Source organism: Otolemur garnettii, unplaced genomic scaffold, assembly GCF_000181295.1.
Source record: "Otolemur garnettii isolate 467f Iridium unplaced genomic scaffold, OtoGar3 scaffold00176, whole genome shotgun sequence".
Taxonomy (NCBI): Eukaryota; Metazoa; Chordata; class Mammalia; order Primates; family Galagidae; genus Otolemur; species Otolemur garnettii.
This window is the reverse complement of record NW_003852571.1, coordinates 1,360,688-1,368,517: the sequence shown is the minus strand read 5'-3', so window position 1 is coordinate 1,368,517 and position 7,830 is coordinate 1,360,688. Positions and strand designations below refer to the sequence as shown.

At 45.1% G+C, this 7,830-nt stretch overlaps 1 pseudogene across 1 annotated transcript; it reads right to left on the bottom strand.

Annotated features, from left to right (window-relative positions):
- Positions 1-808: 808 nt before the first annotated feature.
- LOC100961484 lies at positions 809-3,765 on the bottom strand (annotated as a pseudogene). The gene has a single exon (XR_154676.3). The product of XR_154676.3 is annotated as a ubiquitin-associated protein 2-like pseudogene (transcript).
- Between the last annotated feature and the right edge of the window lie 4,065 nt (positions 3,766-7,830).

Genomic DNA, 7,830 nt, shown 5'->3' with positions numbered 1-7,830 from the left:
GTGTTCTTGGCAGTGCAGAAGTTTTTAAGTTGATCAGATCCCAGTAATGTATTTTTGAAGTTGCTTTAATTGCCCGGGGTGTTCTCCTCATGAAGTATTCTCCTAGGCCAATTTAATAAATGTTTCCCCTGCATGCGCTCTAAGAATTTTTATTGTTTTGTGTCTTAAGTTTAAGTCCTTTAACCAGTGAGAGTCAATTTTTGTTAGAGGAGAAAGGTGTGGGTCCAGTTTCAATTTTCTACAGGTTGCCAGCCAATTCAGTATATGCCTTTTAAATTAGGGATTTACAGTCACAGTTATTATTAATAGGCAAGGACTTGTGTCATTTAACTGATTGTTTGCAGGTTGTTTTGTATGTCCTTTTTCCTTACTTCCTCTTATTGCTTATTTTTGTGTTTGGCGATTTTCTTTAGTAATAATATTTGATTCTTCTCTCTTCTTTGTGTATTGGCATGACAAGTGAGATTTTTAATTTCTTTTTTTTTTAAAGAAATACTACAGTTTATTGAAGACTACAAATATTTTTGTTACAAGTTGAAACTACATGCCTTCCAGAAATCAAAAGCTACAGCAGGTGTGTGCACTGATGCTTCGGAGGTGCCGCACCTCTTGAACTGGCAATGGGTAAGACAGGGTCAGACACATAGGGGAGAGGGAAATGGAGGGGGAGGACAGGGCAAGTTCAAAAGCCCAGAAGGTATCCACCAACTCATTTCCCCCAGCCACACAGACTGTGGCCTCAGCTCAGCAGGCTCTCCTCAGTGGTCTGATTTCTGAAACAAGACTTCAGGGCAAATTTATATACACACACAAAACACAGCCCCCAGCCTTGCGCCAAATTAGCTCTCAGCCGTCCAGAAATGCTTGTAAGGGGGTGGATATTTTCTTCCAGTGTTGTACCCATGGGACCCGTATCCACTCGGCTGTTGGAAAGGGGTGGCCAATGAATTCATGCTTACATTCACACCATGCTGCTTGGAAGAGGTAGGAGCCACAGGGAACACAGCAGGCCCATACTGGAAGGTGCTGGGGAGGCCCGGGACCCCTGTGTATTATGGTAGGCTGGTGTAACTGTAGCCAGGAGGCAGCGCCGGGTTCAGGAATGTCTGCTGCGTGGTGTGGTGAGTCTGCATCTGGTTCTGTTGGGGTTGGGCCAAGGTTGTAGCTGGGGCTGGGGAGGAGGCATCCCCTCAACCGAATTTTGTGAGGTCACCAGAATAAGGGTTGCTGGCCAGGCTACCATTTCTCCATGTCAGCGGAGTGGTGGGTGTGGGAAATGGGATGCTGTAGTAATCCAATGGAAATCTTGTCTGAAGCATCTGCAAGTCATCATAACCATATGCTTGTGGCAGATAGGCATGTAACAGCCCTGGAGCCGTAATGTACCGATTAGGCAACAATGGCGGGACCCCTGGAGGGAGGTTGGGAGGTGCTTTTCCTGAAGTTGTAGCAACTGAGCTTTGAGTTGAGGCTGTGACGGTGGAGTTGCTGCCTAGGCTGAGACCCAAGCTACTGCCACTATTAAGACTAGAGGAGACACTGACCACTGGGGAAGGTGCAGAGACTGTGCTGGATGTGGTGGAGAAAGTGCTGGAGGAAGAATGGAGATTCGCCTCACTTTCCACACTTGTGTGCAAAAGAGTGGATGTTGAAGTATGCCCAGAAGATGTTGATGACGAAAGGGTATTCTGCTGCGTAGATAACGTGCTGCTGTCTGGTGTGGTGGTATTTGGAATCTCCTCACTGTGGCTCAAGCCACCCAAGGAGGCTAAGTGCTGATTAGTTGTCATCAACAAGGAGGCTGCAGATACCATTTCATTGAGGGGAGTGATGCTAGAAGTGGAAGGTGAGTCAGATTTCACTGCAGAGCCTGTAGCACCTTCAACAGATTGCGTGGTCTGTAACTGCATGGCCTACACAGAACTGAAGCCATTCTTTGCCTGAGTCAGGTCATTTTGGGGGGATGAAGAGATGCAACCAGGGTATCACTGTGTCTGTGTGGATCTCTGTTCATAAAGAGGGCCCTGAGCATTGTTTTGGGAGGTATAAGTTGTTGACTGAATTGGGCCACTCTGATAACCAGACTCTTGACTCTGGTTAGATGAAATTGTAGATGATGATTCCCTGGCCGCGCTGGTATACAGGCTACTGGGAGCCTGGCTCGAATAGTTGCTCGTGGTGGGGGTGGACTCATAATCAGAAAGGACAGGCTCTGACCCAAACTGCAATGCCCCAAACTGCAGGTTTAGCCCTGAGATATCTACTGAGCCAGGCATCTCCATAGCCAGAGCAGGAATCTTAGAAGTCAAGGAGGCTTTTTTCTTCTGCTGTTTCAGTTTCTGCTGAGCTGGCTGAGGGCTAGAGGTTTGGTTGTCTGAAGATCCAGGTGACATCTGTGGAGCTGAGGTGGATTTGCTTGGCAGAGGAGAAGAGGGGGGTGGAGATGCAGCTGTGGAAGTAGCCACTGCAGGTGGCTTCTCCTGAAGGAACACCTGCATCATGGTTGAAGATGACGTGAAAGCCTGGCTGAATCACTTGCGTTCTTCAAATCATACTGCACCAGTAACGGGGACTATGTTGTCGAGCCCATGTCCCAAGAGGAGGTGGTGATGCTTCCAGATTCAGAATACTGAGCTTCCAGCTGAGCCAGGGCTTGCGCAGTCTTGAATTGCTCCAAGAACTGGGAGGCAGTGGTGCTGCTGCTGCCTTTAGATTCACTGACATCACCAAATCCTTTCCCTAACATGCTCACCATACTGTGATGAGAAAATGTGTTCCCCGAAGCAGGCTGTGATATGGCACTCTGCTTCGAGTTACTAAACACCAGTGGCTGGGCCAGAGAAGGAGCCTGAGATGGATCCAGATTAGATGAATCATTCTCCATTGAAGATGGTGTCTTCCCCAACAAAACAGCAAGGTCAGTTCTCTGGCCAGCAGTGATTGTCACATTCTCGGTAGGCAGAGGCACTGAAGACACATTAGAGGCAGTGAAGATCTTGAAGATCAGAAAGATCTTCATTCTAGTCTTCAGTCCCCAACTCCTCTGTTGTGGTCCTCCATGCACTCGTCCCATCATCTGGTTCAAAGTGGCTAGTGTTGTTCCACGTATTGCTGCTACTATTGCCATAGTTATCATCAGTATTGGCTGGTTCTGCATAATCAGCTGGGTTAAAGGTTCCCATTCCTTGAGCAGAAAACCTTCCTCCTCACCTGCTGGAGCCATCTCTGCCTCGGCCATGGCCCCTTCTGCCTCTTTCTGTGCCTCTTCCAGAAGGCCCTCCACTCTTGGTGCCATCCAATCCATTTTCCTGACCTCGAAACTCTCGTCCACGGCTGGCACCTCTCCCTCGTCTTGGTGGCCCGCCACATTGCCAACTATAGTCTCTGTCGTGGTCTTGATTTTCTTTGCCTTCTTCATTGGATTCTGTCTGGCCACCATCCTTCTGTCCTGAGACTCCCTTCTTCTTCCCAACCATCTCCCAGGAATGCGTATCTGGGTTTCCTTCCAGCAGAACATTGATGGCTCTGTTGACATCTCCATTGCAGTCATGTAAAGCAATCACACATTCATCCTGGTTCTTTCCTGTAATATCAATCAATTGTTTTACCTTCTCTTCAAAGTCAGTCATTATGGTCGGAAATCATCTGTGCAAGTCGAATTTGTTCTGCAATGGCCTGTGGCCACTGCTTATGCTGTGTCTGGTTTTGGTTTTGAGGTTGTTCCCAGTTTCCCCGGGCTCAGTTAGTGCCCACCGATGTCATCATTTACAGTATATACAAATAACAGTATTTACAAGGTAGAATACGAGGGAGGGGACACAGCGGGGGAGTTTTTAAATTTCATATGTTTCCATGGTTATTGTCTTTTCACTTCCAGATGAAAGACTACTTTGAGAATTTCTCATAAGGCCAGTCTAATAATGGGTGATGAATTTACTTAGTTTTTGTTTGTCTGTGAAATATCATATTTTTCTTTCAACTGAAGGATGGATTTTCTGGGTATAATATTCTTGGATGGCATTTTTTTTCCTTCAGTACTTTGAATTTCTCTTCCCATTCTCTCCTGTCCTGTAAGGTTTCTGTTGTTAGTCTAATAGAGATTCTCTTATATGTAATTTAACACTTTTACTGTTTTAGAATTCTGTCTTTGCCTTAGGATTTTGACAGTTTGACTGTAATCTGCCTCAGAGAGAACTTCTTTGGTTTGAATCTTTGGGGCTTGGAGCTTCTTGGGTCTAGATGTCCAAGATAGTGATGAATTTGTGGTAGTAGTGCTGTAGCTTTACCAGGGGAAGACTTGCTGGGTTATTTCTCAGGTCAGGGGCACAGGTGTGCACATGGTAGGTTGTCCAACTTGATGACTATGTGGAGTTGGGGCCATGGCTGTTGTTACTTTGGCTGGGGGCATGGTTGTTACTTTGGCTGGGGGGCATGGGGATGCAGTTGCTGAGCTGGCCTACAGGGCGGTTTCTCAGGTCTGAAATATAGGCACATAGCTGCTCTGCTGGCTTGAGGGTGTGTCTGCAAACCATGGGGCTGTTTCTCCTTTCCTGGTTCTGGACACACAGATTTGGGGCAGGACAGAGGCATGTCTTTGGGGGTAGGGGACTGAGCACCTTAGGGCTATTTCTCAGGCCCTGGGTGTGGGTACACAGCTGCTCTACCTACTTGGGGACATGCCAGCTGCTCAATGGCTCAGGGGACTCTCTTGCTTAGGGGAGGGTGCAATGGTTTTGCTGGATAAACAGCAGATTCACCCTGGGTGTGACTGCCAGACTGTTCCTCTAGCTGAAAGTGCAGGTGGTAGGGATGGTATCCCTGCTCTGGTAGAGCTAGAGTCACAGCCAATCCTATGCCTGGGCTGGATTGTGGTATTCAGCCTCCTTTGTAGGTTTTATGTAATGCAGATGGAGCTCCAATGCTGGACAAGGTGCAAGTATCCAATACCCCCTAGAGGAGGGCATGCTCCAGAGGTGGCTCGAATTTTAAGATGGTGTTGCTTGGCTCATGGGATGTAGGGGGAGTACACACTTTGTGCTCCTAATCTAATGCAGTGCAAGTGTGTGAATTCCCAGTAGTTCTCTAACTGGGCTTGGGGCTTGTGAGGACTGGGATCCTCCTGCAGTTAGGACTGTAGGTGATTGTGATGGCAATGAGGACTGATGGGGATCTTCTGCTGGACTGATGGGGATCTTATGCTTACCTAATGGGGATCTTCTACTTACCTTTTAGCCACAGGGGGAAGTTCCCTTTGTCTCCAGGCTGATCTGGCCTGAGAGGGGGAGACAGGGCTGCAGAGGCCTGTGCCTGCACCCTGAGCTCCTGGGATTCCAGTCACCAGAGGTGCTTCTCCCCTCCCCTGCTGCACTCTAGCATGCTCTTTTTAACACTGTGGTCAAATCTTAGTGTTTATTCATTGCCTTGGCCCTTTCTTGTGGGGAAGACAAGTGCCAGGCACTTCTACTCAGCCATCTTGCTGAAGTCACTTTCCTCTAAATTCCTTTATTTTCTTCCTAAAATGCACTGAGGTCTTCGAGAAGAGAGTCTCATTCCAGAGACTCATGATTGCTATTTCACCAGACTCTCTTGAATGCTGTAATGTAGTAGCATCCAGTGCTGTACTCTCTTCATGATGACCCCACCCAAGTTCATCACAGTGAGAACTTCAGCAGTTGCTGGGCTACAACCTGTTGGGGGCATCAATGATGCCAGCAGACAGCCTCAGTGCTGGCCAGAGTGTGACTGTTCCTAGGACTACTTCCAATGCCCAATGTTTCCATTTGAGTTCTCCTGGGAAAGGACTTTGAGGCAGATGTTTGTATGCAGAGCTTGGGGTGGTGGGAGGTTAGTGGTCTCCAGAGAGATGCTTTTTTAAAATTTCAGATTATTATGAGGGTAAGATTAGGCAGAGGGAGATGTTCAACTGTCCTCAGCTCCTTCAGGGAGCTCTATAGCTGCCATAGCCCAGATTGAGTCATGGGTCTGGGTCTCGGTGCTCCTGTGCTGTCCAGCCCCTGTAACTTGTGCCCCCTCTCCTCAGCAAGGACACACACCTGTGGACAAGGACAGTTCTTTTTGCCAAGAGCAATTCCTGGGGAGGACTCAAGTGGGAGTCACCAACAGCCAATATCCTGGAGGAGAAAAGGTGATTTGGCTCTTAAGGGGAAGCTTGTTGGTGTCCAATAGAATAAACTGCACACCCCCTGATTGGATGATGGCACCCTGGAGAGAGAAGCAGAAGCAGTTAGCTAGAACTAAGCACAGGCTGTGGATTGGGAGGTCTGAGATCACAGCTCTGAAGCAGACTTGTTACCAGCAGCAGTTCCCAGAGAAAGGGCAATAACAGCATGATACACACAGTAAGTGTCAAGTAGGTTAGAAAATAATGGCAGCTTCTCTTGTTTCTATCATATGGTCTTTTTACAGTAATTTCTACATTATCTGGCACCCATGAGGATTAGTAAATTCCTGATAAATGTAGTTCATGGTTGCTTGAGAGTTACTATTAAAAATAGGCCTAACTCAAGGGTACATGTGAAATTTACTAAGTGTAGAATATAAATGTCTTAACACAATAACTAAGAAAATATCATGAAGGCCGTGTTAACCAGTTTGATGAAAATATTTCAAATTATATATAAAACCAGCACATTGTACCCCATGATTGTATTAATGTACACAGCTATGATGTAATTAAAAAAAAAAAAAACCCACAGGCCTAATTCATTCTATACCCAATACTATGTAATATACCACACCATACCATAAATTCTATACTGACTTGATATTAATATTGAAATACAGTACTTAAAAGCAAATTAAGAGAAAGGCAAACTTCACTTGCTTTGCAAATACAGTGTACATTTTTAGTTAAATGTTAATCAATACACTTTTCAACTTAACTACCACATGTTTTTAACTTTAGGTAACACACATTAACACTCAGGAGCCCTGGGAGTGATCAGGAAGCTTCAGCATAGCACAGGTACTGACTTTAAAATCTGATATTTTTTGGCAAGTTCATGTACCAGTTCTTTGAGAGTGCTGCTTGTTTGAGTTCCAGATAACAGGGAATTTACTGTATTTCCTGGAAACAGTAGCATTTGGTTAAAATCCTTTCCCCGGGCAGCTCCTGTGGCTCAAAGGAGTAGGGGGTCGGCCCCATATGCTGGATGTGGTGGTTCAAACCCAACCCTGGCCAAAAATGGCAAAAAAAAAAAAAAAAAAGAAAAGAAAAAAAAGTCTTTCCCCCTATTTTATCTCCCTTTCTCTTCTATCTTTTGGAATTTTAGCGTGCATTACTGCATACAGTTTAAGAAAAATTTTAGAATGGTTGAAAACAATCATTGTTTTTAAAGAGAAAAAAATGCATTGCTATAACATGTTTTTAAAAGTTGTGTATGTCAAAAAAATAAAAACTATATAGAGTTTAAATAGGTTTTAATTTGAAATAAATCACAGTAAGCAGTGAATACAGGAATCTGAATGAGAGGCCTAAAATTATTTTCACATTGAAAATTAAATTTACCTTTATAAAAAGAAAAAAAAGTCATTTCTAGGGCTATTTTATGGTAGTTTCAGAACTGTATGGAAGGAAATAAGGTTATTTACCAAAATGAAATACATTTTTTATTGCTGAAAAAAAATTCTGTGGCTATCAAGATTTGAGGTAATTTGAGCCCCTTTGAAATTTGGTTTTATTCCCACAGGCACTTTAGTGCATCTGCAAATTAAGTGTCATTTAAAGATATTCTGTCACCAATGGCCAGATTACCTGTCCTGCTCCATGGGGAATGGGGAAAGGGCTGTATTAACATGGTGTTTTTTTTT